This window comes from Cibotium barometz, chromosome 30, assembly GCF_041138505.1.
Source record: "Cibotium barometz isolate CiBa-2024 chromosome 30, ASM4113850v1, whole genome shotgun sequence".
In the NCBI taxonomy this organism is placed as follows: domain Eukaryota; kingdom Viridiplantae; phylum Streptophyta; class Polypodiopsida; order Cyatheales; family Cibotiaceae; genus Cibotium; species Cibotium barometz.
Window position 1 is genome coordinate 35,146,172 of NC_141075.1, and position 23,390 is coordinate 35,169,561.

General features: G+C 44.1%; 1 protein-coding gene across 2 annotated transcripts in view; it reads right to left on the reverse strand.

Moving 5' to 3' along the window:
• The window catches only part of LOC147621417 (ATP binding microtubule motor family protein), a 154,425-nt gene that overhangs the window by 19,385 nt on the left and 111,650 nt on the right, over window positions 1–23,390 (reverse strand). The window lies entirely within an intron of this gene.

Genomic DNA, 23,390 nt, shown 5'->3' on the forward strand with positions numbered 1-23,390 from the left:
TGTGTGTGTGTGTGTGTGTGTGTGTGTGCGCGTTGTTTGAAATGGGGCATTTTTGCTGGAGCTTGTTTCTCTTGTCACAAGTTCGGGCATCTAGCTTCTGAGTGTCCCTCAATCCTTCATCCGCCTCCTCCAGCTGCCATTCCTCCGCCATCTAATAAAGGAGGTCAAAAGACTTATGTGGAAAAGACTGAAGCTAAAGGAGCAAAGCCTTCAGTTCCTACAGGGAACCAAGCCAATTTAGCCCAAAACAAGGATAAAGGAAAAAGCAAGCTAGTGGAAAATAATTCATCTTCTCATGAGGATGGGCAGAATGCAAAGAAGACGGTGCCTCTCAAACAAAGACCTCTCCAATCTCGCAATTGGGATGCTTCTGCTCCATCTCCTGGTCAACCTTCTACCTCTTCGGACAGCCCCATCTCAAAGGCATGGGTCAATGCAGTTAAGAAGGGTATTCCACTTTGTGAAGAAGATGATTTAGTCAGGGAATTGGATTTTGAGGGTCAGCAAGACCCTGTGGCAATGGCAGAGGCTTGATGCCTCCCTTTCTCTTTCAGGACTGTTCATCTCTTGTACATATTTTCATGCGTACTTCTCTTAAATGTTTTTCTTATAATATACAAGGCCTCTGCAATCAGCATAAATGGAGGCTCCTATGGCATTATATAAACAATACTCATCCTGATGTTGTGTGTCTGCAAGAGCATAATCAGCATTCTTTTGCTGGCCAGCATGGGTTCTTTTCAAGCTATGATATATTTTATGCAGGATCTGGACAATTCTCTGGGCTGTGCATTTTAGCCAGACATGATCTGCAGAGCCCTGTGTAGCATATAATGATCCTTGTGGCCGATGGATGATTATCCAATGCATGATCAATGGAGAGATTTTTGAAATAGGCTCCTTGTATGCCTCTCAAATTTCAGCTTCCAGAGCTCAAATGTGGGACTCCATTAACCAATATCCTTGGTCTTCAAATGCTCTACTTTGTGGTGATTTTAATAATTCCCCTCAGTGGAAGGACAATACCTGTCACCATTGAGCTATCTAATGGTCCTCTTATCTTCTTGTGTGAGCTTTGGGCTCTGGATGAGCATACTCCGTAGTGGTGCTCCATCGCTAGGACTGGCACGGCGTGATTCGTAGTGCCAGGGACAGGTGGATTGCACACGGTGTATGTTTCTGGATTACCACCGCTAGGACTGGCACGGCGTGATTCGTAGTGCCAGGGACGGGTGGATTGTACACTGTGTGTGTACCTGGAATTGACTTTCCGGTGGGCCTGTTTGTGCCCGGAAATGTCAAGTATTGTGCAAGTACATGAACGGAGATTATCCTTTAACAATGTTGCATTGTGCACTCATGTTTGCCTGCCTTTGAAATGTTTTCGCGTGAACTGGTTTTGTTTGCATGCCTGACATGTGTGTCTAGCTCAGGGGTCGGGGACGCCCTCCCGTGAGCCGTGGAATGCCTTGTCTTCTGACAGGTTTTGTGGCGTGTGAACAGGTGGGAAATCCTTATTTTAATAAGAGTTTTAAGTTATAAGTCTTATAACTTACAGGTTTCATACTTCATTAAAAGTAGGTGGACACTTTATAAGTGTGGGCACCTTCTTTTGGCCTGGGCACCCTTTTATAGCATGTGGGGTGGGGGTTGGCCACCTACCCCACCTACCACACCCAATTATGTGCATGGGAGGAAGGCGCCTCACTTCCAGCCCTCTCCCTTGCATTTTGGAGGAAGAAAACACAACTGTTGGCTGGGATTTAGAGAAAACAGGCTGGAGCACATCATTAATTGCTGATACAGCAGGTACAGCAGGTACAGCAGCAGGTACAGCAGGTACAGCAGGTACAGTACCATCATTAGTTGCTGATTCTGGTTGTACAGCAGGTACAGCAGGTACAGCAGCAGGTACAGCAGGTACAGCAGCAGGTACAGGAGGTACAGTACCATCATTAGTTGCTGATTCTGGTTGTACAGCAGGTACAGCAGGTACAGCAGCAAGTACAGCAGGTACAGTACCTTCATTAATTGCTGACTCTGGTCGTACAGCAGGTACACCAGGTACAGCAGGTACAGTACCTTCATTAATTGCTGATTCTGGTCGTACAGCAGGTACAACAGCAGGTACGGTGGCTCCAGAAGATTTTCATCGCGAAGAATGAGGAATTCTCCTGCTCTCCTATGTCTGGACTCCTCTTCCATTCACCGAGTCAACTCCGTGAGGGTGCCCCATCGCTAGGACTGGCGTGGCGTGATCCGTAGTGCCAGGGACGGGTGGATTGCACGCGAAGTGTGACTCTGGAAGGTGCTATGGACGGGGCAGCCCTTGGTGACTTCAGACTCGGCATCAACAAACATGTTTGGGTTTGATACTTTGTTTTCATTGTGCATTGCTTATTGGAAATCTGGCCTTGGGCCCGTGTACTTGTAACAAATTCTCCCAAGTAATAATATCATTTCCTTGGGGAGGGGCCGGCCGTTCCGGCCTCAGTGTGGTGTCATCTATCTATGCTCAGAGTTGTTAATTACTTTTTGCTATTTTGTCTTGTGCTATTGTCTTTTAAGAGTGTATAATAGAGTGCTAACTGGAGAGGTGAGTCCAGGAAGGGGTGACCCCTGCTTGGGTCTCGTTTCAGTGGTATCAGAGCACGGATCTTCCTTTTTCTACATTGGGAGACGATCCAAAGGCTTCCTGACCACTCTCCATTAGTGACTTTACTCTTATTATGGCTAGCCAAGCAAGTAGCAGGGAAGTGCCAAATTCAAAGGGGCACTCCAGTGGAACACAAGCAAGTGGACGGATGCCTTATGCCCGTGATCATGTATGGTTGGGACAACCGTCCCGTGGCAAGGAGAAAATGCAGGAGCAAGAGCAAGAGCCAAGTGCCATGAATGCAGAAATTCAGCGTATGCGAGAGCTTCTCCATGCCAGGGAGATGGAATTGGCCAGCCTACGTGAGGACCCACACATTCAACAAGTGCTAGATGCAAAGAAAAAGGAGGCAACCGTCTTTCAAGACTTTGAAGCTTTGGCTCGGGGATCAGGGCTGAAACCTCGTGAGCTAGCTCTTTCATTCTTAGTGGATAAGGGTGATGTATTGCAGGGCCAGGATGGGGAGCTTGTTATAAAGAGATCTCCATTGGTGGACATGCCTGGGATAGCCTCTCCAAAGCTGAAATCTGCTGTCCACAAAGAGGAGCCTTCCATTACATCCCGACGTGATTCTACCTTACATGGGAGGCATAGCCATGCCTATGAAGGTAATATTACTTCTAGAGATGATCGTTACAAGCCTCATTCTTCATCATTGCAGGTTTCTCATGGGCTTAGAGAGCACCGACATCCCCGTACTACTACTTTACCTGTTGAACTCTCCCATGAAGAGCCATTTCTTCATGCTCCCATCTCCACATCCTCTCCGGATTATGCTTATGCTGCAAGAGATAGTGGTGGGGCTACACACATGCATGCAGGTACAGCACATGCTTCACGTCCACGTATGCCACCTAAGTATGCAGGAGCATCTATGGATGCCAGGGCTGATCCACATGAACGTGGAATCAAGAGGACGCATGGGGATTATGAGCATCATGTTCATAAGCAAAAGGAATTCAAAGCCGGGGACAAATCCGTCAAGTTCGAGACATATCATGGTGAGTTTGATGCTTCCAAGGTTATGTCATTTGTTTCCCAATTTGACATTGCTTTTAGTGATGAGGATTTTTCAGAAAAGTCCAAGGTGAGGCATGCCAGCATGTTCTTGAAGGGCACGGCCGCTCATTGGTGGCTTGCAGAAAAGCTCTCAGGCACTCCCGTGGACACTTGGGCTGAATTTAAAACTAGATTCTATGTCCAATTCTTACCCCCTAATGCCAAGAAGAACATCCGCAAGAAGTGGGATTGGGTTAAGCAGAATGAAGGTGAGTCCAGGAAGGGGTGACCCCTGCTTGGGTCTCGTTTCAGTACTACTCATATGGTTGAACGCTACTTCTTTTGGCCAGGGATGAGGAAGGACATTGAGGCTTATGTACGTGCTTGCCTTACTTGCCAAAAGGTCAAGTTTGATCGTCAGAAGTCTCCTGGATTGCTTCTACCATTGCCTATTCCCTCGCAGCCATGGGAGAGTATAGCTATGGATTTCATCATGGATTTGCCTCGCACTCAGCAAGGTAATGATGCTATATGGACTATCGTTGACCGGTTTAGCAAGCAAGCTCATTTCTTGCCGGTCAAGAAAACGATCAAGGCAGATCATATGGCAAAAGTTTTCTTATCACAGGTATTCAAGCATCATGGTATGCCTAAATCTATTGTGGGTGACCGTGATCCTCGAACTACCAGTCTCTTTTGGAGAGCACTTTTTGACAATATGGGCACAAAGCTGAATTTTTCATCCGCTTTTCATCCTCAAACCGATGGTCAAAGTGAAGCAGCAAATTCAGCCGTATTGGACCTTCTCAAATGCTATGTAGCTGATCAAAAGACTTTGTGGGAAAAGTATTTGCCACTTGTGGAGTTTGCATACAATAACACGGTGCATGCTTCTACTGGGAAGGCTCCCTTTGAGATAGTTTATGGCAAAGTGGTATTGCCTCCCATCCTACGTACTAAGGATGAGATTTTTGCTGCTGATGACTTTGTCAGGGACTTGGATATTGCCTTTGCACAGGTACGGACAGCCATAGCCCGTTCTCAAGAGAAGCATAAGAAGGCTGCAGACAAGCATAGAAAGCATTTGGATGTCAAGGTAAATGATTGGGTATTGCTGAAATTCGAAAAAGCTAGACTCCGTAAGAGATCTGGTAAGGAGGGGATGTTTCCCAAGCTCTCATCCAGGTATTATGGGCCTTTCAAGGTCATTGAGCAGATCAATGAAGTTGCTTTTCGTTTAGCATTGCCATCTCATTGGAAGATACATAATGCTTTCCATGTTAGCCTCTTACGAAAGTATGTGGGTCCGGAACCAAGTCTTCCTATCATTGAGGATCCACCAGAAGTGGATGAGTTGGAAGAGATTTTGCAACCAGAGCAGATTGTGTTTCATAAAGAGCGTAAGCTATCTGCAGGCAAGCTTGTAAGACGCTATTTGGTGAAGTTCAAGAATTATCTCCCCATTGATGCTAAGTGGGTTGATGAGGACTACTTCAAAGATTATCCGCAGCTTCTCCATGACTATTTGGAAGCTTTTCAGTTGCGGACAACTGTTTAGAAGACGGGGAGATGTCACCATTGAGCTATCTAATGGTCCTCTTATCTTCTTGTGTGAGCTTTGGGCTCTGGATGAGCATACTCCGTAGTGGTGCTCCATCGCTAGGACTGGCACGGCGTGATTCGTAGTGCCAGGGACGGGTGGATTGCACACGGTGTATGTTTCTGGATTACCACCGCTAGGACTGGCACGGTGTGATTCGTAGTGCCAGGGACGGGTGGATTGTACACTGTGTGTGTACCTGGAATTGACTTTCCGGTGGGCCTGTTTGTGCCCGGAAATGTCAAGTATTGTGCAAGTACATGAACGGAGATTATCCTTTAACAATGTTGCATTGTGCACTCATGTTTGCCTGCCTTTGAAATGTTTTCGCGTGAACTGGTTTTGTTTGCATGCCTGACATGTGTGTCTAGCTCAGGGGTCGGGGACGCCCTCCCGTGAGCCGTGGAATGCCTTGTCTTCTGACAGGTTTTGTGGCGTGTGAACAGGTGGGAAATCCTTATTTTAATAAGAGTTTTAAGTTATAAGTCTTATAACTTACAGGTTTCATACTTCATTAAAAGTAGGTGGACACTTTATAAGTGTGGGCACCTTCTTTTGGCCTGGGCACCCTTTTATAGCATGTGGGGTGGGGGTTGGCCACCTACCCCACCTACCACACCCAATTATGTGCATGGGAGGAAGGCGCCTCACTTCCAACCCTCTCCCTTGCATTTTGGAGGAAGAAAACACAACTGTTGGCTGGGATTTAGAGAAAACAGGCTGGAGCACATCATTAATTGCTGATTCTGGTTGTACAGCAGGTACAGCAGGTACAGCAGCCGGTACAGCAGGTACAGTACCATCATTAGTTGCTGATTCTGGTTGTACAGTAGGTACAGCAGCAGGTACAGCGGGTACAGCAGGTACAGTACCATCATTAGTTGCTGATTCTGGTTGTACAGCAGGTACAGCAGCAGGTACAGCAGCAGGTACAGTACCTTCATTAATTGCTGATTTTGGTCGTACAACAGGTACAGCAGGTACAGTACCTTCATTAATTGCTGATTCTGGTCGTACAGCAGGTACAGCAGGTACAACAGCAGGTACGGTGGCTCCAGAAGATTTTCATCGCGAAGAATGAGGAATTCTCCTGCTCTCCTATGTCTGGACTCCTCTTCCATTCACCGAGTCAACTCCGTGAGGGTGCCCCATCGCTAGGACTGGCGTGGCGTGATCCGTAGTGCCAGGGACGGGTGGATTGCACGCGAAGTGTGACTCTGGAAGGTGCTATGGACGGGGCAGCCCTTGGTGACTTCAGACTCGGCATCAACAAACATGTTTGGGTTTGATACTTTGTTTTCATTGTGCATTGCTTATTGGAAATCTGGCCTTGGGCCCGTGTACTTGTAACAAATTCTCCCAAGTAATAATATCATTTCCTTGGGGGGGGGCCGGCCGTTCCGGCCTCAGTGTGGTGTCATCTATCTATGCTCAGAGTTGTTAATTACTTTTTGCTATTTTGTCTTGTGCTATTGTCTTTTAAGAGTGTATAATAGAGTGCTAACTGGAGAGGTGAGTCCAGGAAGGGGTGACCCCTGCTTGGGTCTCATTTCAATACCACACATAAATCCCATATGATTCCCTCTGAAATCCAGCGATGGGAACATATGACTTCTTCTCTTCATACTGCAGATTTATGGACAGCAACTCACCCTTCGGTTTTGGGATTCACATATCATCATAATGCTTTTACAGAATATTGGGCCAGGCTTGATAGATGGTATCTTATTCATGCTCAGCAATATGATGATTATACATGTCAAATGTGGACTGATTATTCTCAACAACTATCTGATCATACTCCACTTTGGCTCAACCTTTCTTTTGGTATGCCTCTGGATGACATTCAGCTCTCTTTAGTCAGACATTTGCAGGTTAATCAATTATATCTTTCTCGTGAAAAATTCCAGCAAATGATCAGATTGGCTTGTAAGCCATTGTTATCTCATGCTCAGGAGGATCTGGATTTTGCTTGGAACTCTTTTGTACATCGTATTCAACACATGGGCTGCGCTGAACTGAGTGGGACAGCTTGGAGAGAATGGCGAAAGCTCATAGAAAAAACAGGGAAACCCTAAAACCATGGCTCTGATACCATGTAGAAAATATGAAAGCTAGAGCAGACTAGAAATGAAACAAGAACAAAAATGAAAGACAGAGAGTTACCTTGAGATGAGTGTAGACAAGACACAAGATTGTTTGATTATTGATGTGACACCTACAATTTATAGGTGAGAAGTACAAGATTGAGTAGACTCACTTATGGGATAAATGTAGAGGTGCCACATGGCACTAGACTCAAGACACAAAGACTCAACTTGAAACTAGACTAGAGAAATAGTACACCTAGTGTGCACTTATTTCCAACACCCTCCTTAATAAGTGGACACTAGGAGGAAGACAAAAAGACAAGACTATGACATGACAAAAGATAAGACCAAGACAGAGAGACTAGACAAGGATTGAGAGACAAGCTAGAAGACAAGATGGACAAGACTAGAAGACAGACATAAAGAATGAGAGAGTGAGAGACAAGATATGAGAGACAAAAGATCCTGAGACACCCCTCCTCAAGTGATATCCTCATATGGGTCCACAAGGGTAGGGACAAGAGTGGATCATAAACAAGACACAGTCAAATTGATAGACAAATAGACAGATAGACAAGACTACATAGACAGAAGACTGACTGTAGAATTGACTGTAGACAAACAGATGGACCTTGAAGACATCCCCTCCTCAAGGGCAATCTCTGCCTCTTGGGTAGGGACAAGAGAGGCCAAAAAACATAATGAGTAAGACACTAGAACCCCTTGACCTACATCATCGGTGGTCAAAGTGGTAGACAAGAGAGGTGAAGTAATCAGAAAGCCCACTCATCATGTGAGGAATGAACAGCAAGATCTGCTAATGTAGATGCTGCACCAACATGGGCTGAGGTAGATGCAAGGGCTGATGTAGAGGTTTTAGAGTAGCAGTCCTTTTCCATATGATTAGTTTTTCCACAATGGGTGCAAGGCTTTCTTGCCTTAGAACCTCCTTTCTTTGCTAAAAATGCAATGTTAGCTACCTTTTGTTGTTTTGTTCTTTCCTCTTCTTGGAGAGCATTGATGATACCTTCAAGAGTAGGATTATTGTGATACTTGAAGGTAGTGACAAGAGTAGCATAGGTGTCAGGTAAGCTTTTGAGAAGCACAACAATAGCAATATCTTCGGAGATGGGGGACTTCAATGATGCAAGCTGAACCATAAGACTGCGAAAATAATTGACATGAGAGGCTATAGTAGCTCCCTCCTGCATATATAGATCAAAGAATGAGATCATAAGTGCAATCTTAGAGTTTTTAGAGCGGGGTCCAAAAAGGGTATCCAAAGTGATCCATGCTCGAGAAGCAGACTGTATGTCGGAGATGTGATGAATGTAATCATCTCCAAGACCGAGCAAGATGATAGCATAGGCTTTGTCATTCTTGGCAGTGGGAGCATAAGTGATAACTTGCTCAATGTCGAAATCTTCGGGAGCAGCATGGTGAACAACGTCCCAAAGACTTTCTTTCATAAGATGGCACTTGATTTTGATTTGCCAAGTATGAAAGTTGGACCCATTGAATTTGTCGATAGACATGAGAGAATGAGTAGAAGAGGCCATGTGGGAAGGTCTTACCTCTTGCTAAAATGCAAGGGCAGTGTCTATTCCCTTACAAGATTGCAGAAATGAATGAAAGAAGACATCCAAACTGTTTTTAGAAGCCGGCTCTCTCACCACTTGTCAAGGCCATAGCATGTGACAGCCCATCGAAGCATGAGGAACTAGTAGTTTGCAGATATGAGGATAAGAAAAGGACTGACCAGCAAACTGAAGGATACAATGCACAGTACCTTGTAGACTCTTCAAGAGGAAACAATGGCAGAACTGAATGCAGCAAATAGCTCGTTAACAGGAGGAAAGTCGATCTGCAGCTGCTTCTAGATGATGCGCACCCTTGAGTTGATGAAGAAGGCAGCCAAAGCAGCAACAGTACAGTGGGCTGTAGCAGTTCGAAGAGAGAGAACAGTAGAGCTGTATGAGCCTGAACAGGGCGGACAGCAAGTTCAGGCCGGCGGGTTGCTACAGCAGCAGGTCGAGTTATGTCCCAATGCTGTGAATCTGGCGAGGGCAGCACGTGCAGCTATAAGAGGCGACATTGGACAACAAATTCAAGTCAACGCTACACAACAAGTGTAGCTCAACGCTGGATAGCATGTGCAGGTCTACGCAGGGCAACAGATGCAGCTAGGCGGCGGCCTGAAGATATGGCGGGCAACACATCGGCTGCGCTGAACTGAGTGGGACAGCTTGGAGAGAATGGCGAAAGCTCATAGGAAAAACAGGGAAACCCTAAAACCATGGCTCTGATACCATGTAGAAAATATGAAAGCTAGAGCAGACTAGAAATAAAACAAGAACAAAAATGAAAGACAGAGAGTTACCTTGAGATGAGTGTAGACAAGACACAAGATTGTTTGATTATTGATGTGACACCTACAATTTATAGGTGAGAAGTACAAGATTGAGTAGACTCACTTATGGGATAAATGTAGAGGTGCCACATGGCACTAGACTCAAGACACAAAGACTCAACTTGAAACTAGACTAGAGAAATAGTACACCTAGTGTGCACTTATTTCCAACACCTCCTTCCTGGACTGTGTCGGCTCTGCAGCCCTCATCGCGACCTTCTAAGGGTCCTTCTCATCGTCTATCTGCTCTTCTTCCTCTCTTCCGCGACCTGTTTGCGTGTGTAGGCGTGTGTGTGTGGTGCGTGTGCGTGTGTGTGTGTGTGTTCGCCTCGCTACAGGTTACTGTTTTCCCTTCTGTGTAAGATAGTATTCCAATAGAACTGTCCCCTTTTTCTGATCTATGTCTTTCTGCTGAATCGAATAGTCTAGATAGCAGAAACAAGCAAGTATTATGTCAAGAGAGCTCTTTCTCCTGAACCTAAAAGACAATTAAGGGAATCTCTGCCCCCCATAACTCCTTCATCTGAAGATGCTTCCTATGTGTTTGATATGTTGAATGAGGATTTTCAACAAAGTAGAAGAGAATGGATACTACCTGCTCCGGAACTCACCTACAAGATGAAGTTGCCTTCTCTTGTGCATCCTCTGAAGAAGCTCTCTCAAACTGCAGTCATCATCTTTTTTCCAGGTAAAATACCCTCGGCTAATGATGTGGGACAATGGGTGAATTCTCTCCTAGGTGGATGCTATGTAGGAGTCTTTTTTGCCTCCAGAGGATTTTATGAAGTTCATCTCTTGGATGCATTGACAAAACAAAAGATGCTGGAAATGTCCCCTTTATATTTTGGTCGTCAAATGGTGCACATCATGCCTTGGTCTCCTAATAAGGATTATCAGAATCTCATCAAACATCACTACCCTGTATGGGTTGAAGTCGTTGATTTTCCAGATTACATGAGAACAGAGCTTCCAGGCTTAGCGATGACATTGGGACAAGTGATCTGTCCCCCTCGTCCTACAGGTAATAAAAATCGTTTTTGCATCTTATGGGATACTGATAGACCAACCCCCTTTTCTATTGCAGTTGAGATTGAGGGTGTTAATTTAGGAAAGAAATATTTCACTTTGAAATGGGGCATTTTGGCTGGAGCTTGTTTCTCTTGTCACAAGTTCGGGCATCTAGCTTCTGAGTGTCCCTCAATCCTTCATCCGCCTCCTCCAGCTGCCATTCCTCCGCCATCTAATAAAGGAGGTCAAAAGACTTATATGGAAAAGACCGAAGCTAAAGGAGCAAAGCCTTTAGTTCATACAGGGAACCAAGCCAATTCAGCTCAAAATAAGGATAAAGGAAAAAGCAAGCTAGTGGAAAATAATTCATCTTCTCATGACGGTTGGCAGATTACAAAGAAGACGGTGCCTCTTAAACAAAGACCTCTCCAATCTCGAAATTGGGACGCTTCAACTCCATCTCCTGGTCAACCTTCTACCTCTTCGGATAGCCCCATCTCAAAGGCATGGGTCAATGCAGTTAAGAAGGGTATTCCACTTTGTGAAGAAGATGATCTAGTCAGGGAATTGGATTCTGAGGGTCAGCAAGACCCTGTGGCAATGGCAGAGGCCTGATGCCTCCCTTTCTCTTTGAGGACTGCTCATCTCTTGTACATATTTTCATGCGTACTTCTCTTAAATGTTTTTCTTATAACATACAGGGCCTCTGCAATCACCATAAATGGAGGCTCCTATGGCATTATATAAATAATACTCATCCAGATGTTGTGTGTCTACAAGAGCATAATCAGCATTCTTTTGCTGGCCAGCATGGTTTCTTTTCGGGATATGATATATTTTATGCAGGATCTGGACAATTCTCTGGGCTGTGCATTTTAGCCAGACATGATCTGCAGAGCCCTGTGTAGCATATAATGATCTTTGTGGCCGATGGATGATTATCCAATGTATGATCAATGGAGAGATTTTTGAAACAGGCTCCTTGTATGCCTCCCAAATTTCAGCTTCCAGAGCTCAAATGTGGGACTCCATAAACCAATATCCTTGGTCCTCAAATGCTCTACTTTGTGGTGACTTTAATAATTCTCCTCACTGGAAGGACAATACCACACATAAATCCCATATGCTTCCCTCTGAAATCCAGCAATGGGAACATATGACTTCATCACTTCATACTGCAGATTTATGGACAGCAACTCACCCTTCGGTTTTGGGATTTACATATCATCATAATGCTTTTACAGAATATTGGGCCAGGCTTGATAGATGGTATCTTATTCATGCTCAGCAATATGATGATTATACATGTCAAATGTGGACTGATTATTCTCAACAACTATCTGATCACACTCCACTATGGCTCAACCTTTCATTTGGTATGCCTCTGGATGATATTCGGCTCTCTTTTGTCAGACATTTGCAGGTTACTCAATTATATCTTTCTCATGAAAAATTCCAGCAAATGATCAGATTGGCTTGTAAGCCATGGTTATCCCATGCTCAGGAGGATCTGGATTTTGCTTGGAACTCTTTTGTACATCGTATTCAAAATGTCATTAAGGAATATGGAAGATGGTACATGGCAGAAACCAGACAGCATATCTAGTGGGCAAAATCATACAAGCAGTCCTTGGTACAGATTAGCCATCAAAGGTCTCTTTCTGCTTCTGAACAGAATTCATTGTCTTGTTCTTCTTCCATAATTGATGCTAATGATAAACGCAAGTTTTCCAAATGGCAGACAAGGGCTAGAGTTAAACCCATGCTAGATAAGGGTTGCTCCTCGAAATCTTTCTTTCGAAATTTACACACGTACAAATGAAGTCAATCTATCATGAGAGTCAGGAAACCCGATGGTCTTTGGACCCAGACTTTATCGTAGCTAGAGAAACAATGTCTGGATCATTTTTAGCTTCTTTTTTCTCTACCATCTTCTTCTACACCTCAGGCTGCATTGGCTCGGAGCAGATTTATTGAGCTTGTTTCTCCTATTGTTTCTTTGCAAAAAGCTTCAATGCTGGAAATGCCCTTTCCAGATACTGAATTGGATGAAGCCCTTAAGCATTTGGGTAAACATAAATCCCCATGCTGGGATGGTTTGACGGTTGAATTTTTTGTAGCCTTCTGGGCTAAATTGAAGGGTCCGATCTTGAAGCTCATTAATGTAGCCTGGCAGCATCAACATCTTCCCTCAACTTGGAAGCATGGTCTGGTTAAGCTTCTCCCCAAGAAACCTCTGTGTGAGACAATGGATGACTGGAGGCCTATCACTTTGATGCCTGTTTTATATAAACTTATTGCTAAAATGTTGGTACATCGGATAAAGGATATCCTTCATGATGGACTTCATCCCAGGCAATATGGTTTTGTTCCAAGAAGGCATATACATGATAATATCTCCAATACTCTCATTGCAATGGAATATGCAAAATATTCTGCTCAAGATGTCTTGGTCATGCAGGTGGATGTGGCAAAGGCATTTGATATGGTACAGTGGGATTATGTTTCTCAAATCATGTCTAAACTAGGTTTTGGGCCAAAGCTAGTTAATGTCATATATTGGCTTTACTCAGATTCCACTGCTCAATGCTTTATAGGGAAACATTTGTCTGAGTCTTGGACTCTAGAACGATCAGTTCGACAGGGATGCCCTCTCAGTGCTTTGTTCTATGCTATTGCTTCACATTCTTTGCTTCTTTATATGGATCATCTGGTTGATACTAGACAGTTAGAGGGGCTTCAGATTTCTGGTTCACGGCCTTTCATTGCACAGGCTTATGCAGATGATTCATTCTTCATGCCAAAGAACAGTCCTCTGGAGCTTCACCTATTGATGGATACTCTTTCAGATTTCGGGTTGGCAACTGGTCTAAAAATTAATTTTCAGAAATCAAAACTCTTACCTCTCAAGCATTGTGACTGGCATGCTATCCTGTGGCCCGGCCAGATTATTTATCCGGAAAGCATAGTAAGACATTTGGGTTATCCCATTGGCTGGAAAATCAGAAATAAGCAACAAATATCTTGGGTGCTAAACAAAATTCAAGACAAATTAGAATATTGGAAGATCTCCACTTGGCCATTGCATGTACGGCTTCGAATTGTTCAGTCCATTATTCTAGCTTATGTCCAGTTCTACCTTCCTCTCTTACATTGGTCATCTCGAGATCTTTCTTCTTTTATGTCTCAAGCCATGGAGATTTTTTGGAAAACTAAGCTTCATAAAAAAGCTTTAAGGTTGCTTAAAATGGACCTGCTTTGCTCACCAAGAATGCATGGTGGTTTGAATATTATAAACATCAAATTTCATGTGCTGGCAAGAAAGATCACTATGCTCAAAACCTTTTTTCAACAAGAGCAGCCTTGGTCTATCATGTTGGCAATTTTGTGTGGTCAGATGCGCACAAATGCTTATGGTCGTTGCTTAGTTGATCCATCGGAAGTAGTGCTTGGCAAATTTCAAGGTACAATCCCTGGTTGTCCATTTTCTACTTCCTTGATTCAGGATTGGAAGAAAGTGCTCTCTCGCATCAAATGGTCTCCCCATCCTGCTTCTATAGCTTCCTCGCTTCGAATGGAAAGCCTACATTGGAGTGCTGTTTTTTACTCTCCCCTTGCTGTACAACAACCAATCAGAGCTTACAATCTTATGAAGTTGGGCATCCGGTTCATTGACGACGTGGTAGATACTCGAGGGCAAATTCTTTCTTTTCCGGTAGCATGCCGACAATACAATCTTGGGATGCATCATAGATCTATATGGAAAGCTATTGTTAATCTCTTACACCCTTTCATTCCGATTCCAACATTGGATGTAAGAGACAGGCTTCAAGATTGGCATCTTCAGTCTTTAAATTCTAGATTATCCTCTCAGCATTTGCATCTATTGACTTCTATACAGGCTTATCGATTGATATTACCTCCTCCATGGATTGCTCATCATGCTAATTCTCTTTGGCATCTGGATAAGTCTTTAGCTTGGTGGAAAGGAAAACTGACATTGATATGGAAGTTGAAAATGCCATTGAAGCAGAGACTCTTTCTTTGGAGATGCATTGTCGGTATTTTTCCAGTGGAAGTGAAATTAGCTCAAAGAAGGATTGCCTCTCCTCTTTGTCCAAGATGTCATCATACTACTGAGAGTATTCCGCATTTATTGTGGTCTTGTTCATATTCCAGAGACCTTCTGGACAAGATCTCCTACTTTTTATCTCTCAGATTTCCTGCACACAGGTTCTACAGGTTTTTCTCGATGTTTGGCACGTTATCAGCTTCTTTGTCACAGTATTCTCTTTTCTTCCATTGGATCAGATATTGGGCCTTATGGACCCTCTGGCTACAGCGAAATCATGCATATCTGAATTCACCCCTTCAGCACCCTTATGAGTTCTTCCGAGCCTCATTGCGGCAATCCTTATATGATGCCATACATGAGGAAGATTTGGATGTTTCTTGTGTTCAACTTTTCTTTTACTGTTTGTGATGGATAGGGCATAGGCTCTTTTCTTGAGCACTGCCCGGATCTTTGATAGAACTTTTTTACTACTGTTTTTAAGTTCTAGGGTCTAGACATCCTCTTGATGTCAAACCCTTTTGTACATTCATGATATAATGCAATGTCAACTGGATTTACTAAATAAAAAAAAAACTGCGTGTGTGTGTGTGTGTGTGTGTGTGTGTGTGTGTGTGTGTGTGTCGTGTGTGTGTGTATGTATGTTCCAATTGAGATATGGTGTGTGTGTGTGTGTGTGAGACAGCGACGAGAGCGAACCTGCGACCCTGCTCGCCTGCGGACCTGCGACTCTGCTTGCCTGCGAGCCTGCGACTCTGCTCGCCTGTGAGCCTGCGACTCTGCTCGCCTGCGAGCCTGCGACTCTCCTCGCCTGCGACTTACCTCTCTCTGTGTGTGTGTGTGCGCGCCTGCGACTCTCCTCGCCTGCGACTTACCTCTCTCTGTGTGTGTGTGTGTGATGCTCTGGTTCGCTGCGTTCTAGGGTTCACGACCTGCTGTTACGCTCGCTTTTCTTCTCCGTGTGCTCGTGTGTGTGCGTGTGTGTGTGTGTGCGCGCGCACGTGTATGAGAGAGAGGCATGTTCGCCTGAGACCCAGTTTCTCTCTTCGACTGCTCGCTTGCGATTATCGCCTGCGACCCAGCTCGGTTATCGCCTGCGATTCAGTTCACCTATCGCCTGCGACCCAGCTCGCTTATAGCCTGCGACTCCATTTGCCATCGAAGTGGCGACTCTATTCACCTGCGACCCAGGTCGCCTGTTCGACTGCTCGTAGTTCGCCTATCGCCTGCAACCCAACTCACCTACTGCTTGCGACCTTGTTCGCCTCTTCGCCTGCGACTCCTTTTGCTTCGAAGCTGCAAGTCTACTCGCCTAAATTTCAAAGCCTCCTGTATACAGCATACAGCTTTTCAAAAAAAAAAAAAAAGAGTTGTTTAGCAGTGTTGTACAGACTTTACTCTTGCAATTATGTCTGAGACTGTTGTGACCTATGCTCGCCGGGATAATGCTGCAGACAGTAACAAGAGGCAGCATGCTGCAATTGAATCTGTCACCATGATCAAGCAAGATTCGTCGGATGCACAGTTTGTATATGAGGCTTTATGTGAGGACTTTGCAGACAGTCGTGTCAAATGGAAAGACCCGCCTCCTTCTTTCAGTTATAAGATTAAATTGCCGACGATTGTGTCTCCTTTGCGTAGATACTCAGAGAAAGGGATTATTCTCTTCTTTCCAGGTAAAATGCCTTCTGCGCAAGAAGTAGCTCAATGGATTCAGTCCATTCTAGGTGGACCCTTTGTAGATGGAGTTCACTTTGCAGCAAGGGGTTTTTATGATGTATTACTGTCTGATGGTCAATATAAGCAGCAGATGCTTGAATCTTCTCCCCTTATGTTTGGTGTACAGTTGGTACATGTGTTACCTTGGTCCCCGACCAAGGACTATCAGTCCTTGATTAGGCATCGTTGTCCTGTTTGGGTCGAGGTCGTGGATTTTCCAGAATATTTGAGGGAACATTTGCCAGGTATAGCAGCCACTCTGGGCAAAGTGGTTTGTGCACCTCGTCCTACAGGAAACAAAAACAGATTTTGTATCTTGTGGGATACGGACCATGAGCAACCACCAGCAATTGCTGTTGAAGTAGAAAATGTGCGTGGCATGGGTGCACGTTACTTCAAATTAAATTGGGGAGTCTTTGCAGGTGCTTGTTTCACTTGTCATAAGTTTGGGCATATGGCTTCTGAATGTCCTTCTCTGCTGCATCCTCCGCCGTTATCTGCTGTACCTCCCATCTCAGCGAATGAGCAGCCAACTCAAATTAAGGAGATACCAACAAATCAAGCCACTCGAAATACTCAAAAGGAGAAAGAGAAAGGAAAAGCTAAAGTTTTTCCACAAGCTGTTTCTTCTTTGGCAGTGCCTAATCAACCCAAGGATAAAGGAAAAGATAAAATATCTTCGGCTGAATGGAAAACTCCGAAAAAAGGTACTATGGTTCGTCGTGCTCCCGTTCCTTCACGTAATTGGACTGCATCTGCCACTATTACACAGTCTTCCACTTCATCGACTATGCTTTCTAGAATATGGTCAGATGTAGTTCGAGGTGCTTCCTCGAGTATGGATGCCGATGTAAATGCTTTGGATATGTGTGTTGATACGAATATGCATGAGTCTCTCTTGATTCAGGGCGAGGGCTCTCTCCCTGATTCAGTTGTTGTTATGCAGCATTGATTTTGCTGGCTGTTCACTGTATATACCTTTGTACAGATCTGATGTTTGATGCTCCAATAAAATGTCTTTCGTACAATATTAGAGGACTTTGTGATCCAAGTAAATTTAGGTTGTTTTGGCACTATGTACATAAAATGCAGCCTCATCTAGTGTGTGTGCAAGAACACAATCAGCATACCTTAGTGGGTCAATCAGGTCACTTTGCAGGTTATGATATATTTTATGCGGGCACTCAGCATTACTCGGGAGTTTTTATGCTTGTTAAGCAAGATCTACAACCAATATTGGCCTACAATGATTCTGCTGGCAGATGGATGGTCATTCAATGTTTATTGTATGGACAAATTTATGAATTTGCAGCAGTTTATGCACCACAAAGCTCAGCTGACAGGGCAAATATATGGTCACAAATGTTGGCTTATCCCTGGCTCCATAATGCATTCCTTTGTGGAGATTTTAATAATGCTCCATCTCCTGAATTTAACTCCACTGGAAGAACTCATATGCTTGGAGCTGAACGCAGAACATGGAATGATTTGCTCTCTTCTTGCAATATTTTGGACCTATGGCAACATGTATTCCCTCATCTGCAAGGGTTTACTTTTAACCACAATGCTTTTCCACATATCTGGACGCGTCTGGATCGCTGGTACTTGTTACATGCTGACCAATATGATGATTTTGTTTGCAAACTATGGATTGATCGTTCCATGTTACTCTCTGATCATTCTCCTTTATGGTTAGGCCTTTATTTCGACATGCCACAAGATCTCTCTATTCTTCAGAAACATAGGCTGTTGCTTTTAAACAACAGTTATCTTGTGCATGCTGATTTCAAGGAAATGGTTTTGCAAGCCATTGAGCCCTTGCCCCTTCAAATGCATGAGGACATTGACATTGCTTGGTTTCAATTTGTTCAGCGCATGCAGGCTGTGATCTGTGATTATGGTCGTTATTACATGGCCGACTTGCGGGATCAGATCTTGCAGGCTAAAGAAACATGTCAATCCATGGCTGATCTTGCTCAGTATAGGATTTTAAATACTAATGAACAAGATTCTTTAATGCAGGCTAAGCACTTCCTCATGCTAAATGATCAGAGAAAATTGCAAAAATGGTTGACACGTTCGCGACATCGAGCTATCATAGATAAGGGTTGCTCTTCCAAAGATTTTTTCAAAAATCTACATGCTTCAAGACAAAAGGAATGCATCAGAAGGGTGAAAAAATCTGATGGTCAATGGACTCATTCTTTATCGGAGCTCTCATATATTGCTAGTCAGCATTTTGCAGCCCTTTTTGCTAAACCGCCAACTACTTCGTCTGACATACTTGATGCTCGTTATGCTTTATTGCATCATGTTCAGCCCATTATTTCTCCACAGGATGCATTGGAATTAGAATCTGCGTTCACTGATATTGAACTTAAAGATGCTTTACGTTCAATGGGTCGATGGAAATCTCCCGGATGGGATGGATTGACAGTGGAATTTTTCCATGCTTTTTGGCCTCACTTGGAACAATCATTGCTGTATATGATTAATGAAGCTTGGGCAAATGATGTACTACCATCTTCTTGGAAAGAAGGATTGGTTAAGCTTTTCCCTAAACGGGATCTTTGTGAAGTTTTCTCTGATTGGAGGCCCATTACTCTTATGCCTGTCATCTATAAGCTTCTGACTAAGATGTTGGCAAATCGTATCAAAGGATTTTTACATGATGGTTTGCATCCTGCGCAATATGGTTTTGTGCCTCGGAGGCAAATCAATGATAATTTAGCCAATGCTTATATTGCCATTGAATATGCCAAATACACTAAGCAGGATGTACTCATTTTGCAGGTTGATATTGAGAAAGCTTTTGATTCTGTGCATTGGGACTATATAGCTATGACTATGAGTTCTCTTGGCTTCGGTGCAAAGTGGCAAAATATTGTGTATTGGCTCTATAATGACAGTGATGCTTCTTTGATTTTGAGCTCTTCTCTATCAGATTCTTGGAAATTGGGACGTTCAGTTCGCCAGGGTTGTCCGCTTAGTTCCTTGTTGTTTGCTATTGCCACACATCCTTTTCTTTGCTATTTGGATTTTTTGCAAGCCACTGATGAAGTGCATGGCTTACAGCTTCCTGCTGGGCATACTTTCCTGGCTCAGGCTTATGCTGATGATTCTTTTTTTATGCCCAAGAATACGCAACAAGATCTTCAGAGATTAATGAAGGCTTTGGAACTTTTTGGTCTGGCTGCTGGTTTGAAAGTAAATTTCCGTAAGTCTACCTTGCTTGCGCTTAGTGTACAGCAATGGCATCATGTATTGTGGCCCGGTGGAATACCTCCTGCTGGACATATCGTTCGTCATTTGGGTTACCCTTTGGGTTGGCAGCTGTCATCTTCACAAATGATTCAATGGGTTATGCTAAAATTGAATCGCAAAATTGATTATTGGCAGCTTTCCACTTGGCCTCTTCATGTACGTCTTAGGATAGTGCAGGCTATTGTGATGGCTTACATACAGTTCTTTCTTCCATTGATTATGTGGAGGAAATCTGATATAGATCGGTTTATGTCTCTGGCAATGGCAATTGTGTGGAAAACTCAACATCGTAAAAAGGGTCTTCGTCTTTTGTCAATGCCAAAGATGTGTTCTCCAAAGACACATGGTGGCTTGAACATATTGAATATTCATTTTCATGTGCTTGCTCGTAAATCCACTTTGCTATTGAAATTTGCACAACAACGCCAGCCATGGGCTATTATGTTGGGTCATATGTGTATGTCTATGTCTTCACCTGCTTTTGGAAAGTGGACTGTTACGTATTGGGATGCAATTTTCAGCCATTTCAATGGAAAGATTGTCGGCTGTCCTCTTTCATCTAAGTTAATTTTTGCCTGGAAACAGATTACGCAATATCTTTTTTGGAATCCGAGGTTTAATGCGCAATCTTCTTCGCTTCGCCTTGAGAGTATTCATTGGTCGAAGGTTTTTGATGTACCACTGGCTCTACGTGAGCCTAGGAAGGCATATTTCCTTTCAAAGAAAGGAGTTTATCTTATTGATGATGTTTTGGATGCTGCTGGCCATGTGCTTTCTTTTGTGGTTGCCGCCAGGAAATTTGGTCTGGGGATGCATTATAGATCAATCTGGCAGCTTATTCGAGAGCTTCTTGCTCCTTTTGAACCAATTGCAGATTTGGATCGTTCTGATCGTTTGGTTGATTGGAGCCTTAAAAGAGAACAACCTGCACGAGGCCCTTTATCAATGGCTAAACTTTCGGTTCATTCGATATATCATTTCTTGTTGCCTGCCTCTTGGGTTCAAGAACATGCAAATCAGATTTGGCATCTTCATAAAAGCCAGGCTTGGTGGAAACAGCGGCTTCATTCTCTTTGGAAATGCAGTCTACCTTTGAAAAGTAAACTGTTTTTATGGAGATGCTTGATTGGAGTCTTGCCAGTCGGTCTTTTCTTGGCTAGGCGACTTTTGGCACCTTCAACTTGTCATAGTTGTGGTGCTTCTCAAGAGACAGTCTTTCATCTTTTATGGAGTTGTCCTCTCACCAGGACTTTATTGGATCGGATTGCTACACGTTTGAGAGCCCGCTTCCGACAGGCACCCTTTGGGAAATACTTTTGGATCTTCGGCCTTCTCCCTTCACCCCTTAGATCCTATAAAGTCTTCTTTGATTGGGTTCGCTATTGGGCTTTATGGACTACGTGGGAGTCTCGCAACAGGATAGTTTTTGCTGGGCCTCATTTGGATGCTTACTCATTCTTCCGTTGCTCTCTTCAGCAATCTTTATATGACTGTCTCTCTCTTCATGAGATAGACTCGTCTCTGTATGCTCTTTTTGCAGATTGTTTTTAGATGCTTAACTATGTTCACACTGAACATAGTGAACACTCTAGTAGTTTCCCTTGTATATGGTCTTTTTGGTGGGTTTTCCTCGTTTTGAGGTTTCCCACCTGTAATTAATGACATGAAGCTTTACAAAAACAAAAAAAAAGTGTGTGTGTGTGTGTGTGTGTGTGTGTGTGTGTGTGTGTGTGTGTGTGTGTGTGTGTGTGTGTGATAAGCGTGTGTGTGTGTGTGTGTGTGTGAGAGAGAGCACCCTGCCGCCTGCCTTCAAGACGTCGACAGAGGATACCCGCTGCAAGCTCTGCCCTGCTAAACGCGGCCTGCAGCATCCGACCATCGTCTCCCAGACTGACGCTCATCATCCTCCCTGCTCCTCGTCTGTCTGTCGCACCTGTGCTGCCCTCTTTCACTGTTTACGCTTCTGTTTTCTGCCTCACAGTTTTTTGTTCCAGTTTTTCTCCTTTTCTGTTCTGCACTCTGACCGCCAAATAGCCTTCAATCTTCCTCCCCTATCTGTCCACGTACCTGCGTATCCACTTCTGCTGATTCTGCCCTCTGCTCGAATTCTCTGTCAATATCTCATCTGCCTCCTTCGACAACCTTTCTCTCCTTTTCCTGCGTGCTTTGATTATGGCTCAAGGAATGGACGTCTGTACATATGCCAGGAAAGAAAGAAATACAGATGCGAAACGTCGCTTATCAGAGCCTCCTTTGTTGCAGGAAGAATCTACATCAGAAGCTCAATATGTATATGACACTCTTAAAGATGACTTCCAGCAGTCTCGCCAAGAATGGGGCAAACCCATTCCAGAGGTCACCTATAAGTTGAAATTGCCGTCCATTGTGAATCCCCTCAGGAAGCTCTCTCAAACTGCGGTCATAATATTCTTTCCAGGAAGAATTCCCGCAGCCAGTGATGTTGCACAATGGATCAAATCCATCCTTGGAGGATGCTTTGTAGAAGGAGTATACTTTGCTTCCAGAGGTTTTTATGAGGTGCATCTATCAGATGCTTCATGCAAACAGAGGCTTCTTGAGTTTTCTCCGCTGTTTTATGGGAGGCAAATGGTGCATGCTATGCCCTGGTCCCCCAACAAGGATTACCAAAGCCTGATACGGCACCACTGTCCAGTATGGGTTGAGGTTGCAAACTTTCCGGATTATATGCGTGAAGAGTTGCCTGGCCTGGCTGCCACTTTGGGACAGGTTATTTGTCCTCCACGCCCCATGGGAAACCGTAACAGATTCTGTATACTTTGGGACACTGATATACCTACCCCTCCTTCTATTGCAGTCGAAGTTGAGGGGGTGCAATTGGGCAAAAAGTATTTTGAATTGAAGTGGGGTGTGTTTGCAGGTGCTTGTTTTACCTGTCACAAGTTTGGGCATCTAGCTTCTGAATGCCCGATGGTTCTCCATCAGCCCCCTCCAAATGCTTTGCCACCTCAGCCCCGGGAAAAGAATGAGAATTTGCAAGCTAAGGCAGCAAATACAAATGCAGCCAAGAATGCAAAATCAGCTAATCAGGTGCACTTGCTTGTTGGAAAAGGAAAAGATAAAGGGAAAGAGAAGCTGAATGAATCTGTGGGAATTGATCAGGATGGTTTCCAACAACCTAAGAAGGTAGTTGTTCTGAAGCAACGCCCTCTTCAATCTCGTCAATGGGATGCTTCTTCTCCTTCGCCAGGACAGACTTCTACTTCAGCCTCCGCCCCTGTCCTTCAAAATTGGGTGGGGGTCTTGAAGAAAGGCATCCCCATATGTGATTCAGAGGAGGGGGAAAATGCTATGTCCTACATGAGTAGTGAAGGCAGGCAGCCTATGCAGGCAGAGGCTTAGCCTCTTTGAAGTTCTCCTTTCATCCTCACTTTTTTGTACATACCCCTTTTATGCTTCAAACACTTAAGTGCTTTACATATAATGTACAGAGCCTCTGCAATGTTTCAAAGTGGAGGCTTCTATGGAATTATGTACATAAAATGCAGCCAGATATTGTTTGTTTGCAAGAGCACAATCAGCACTCCATGGCT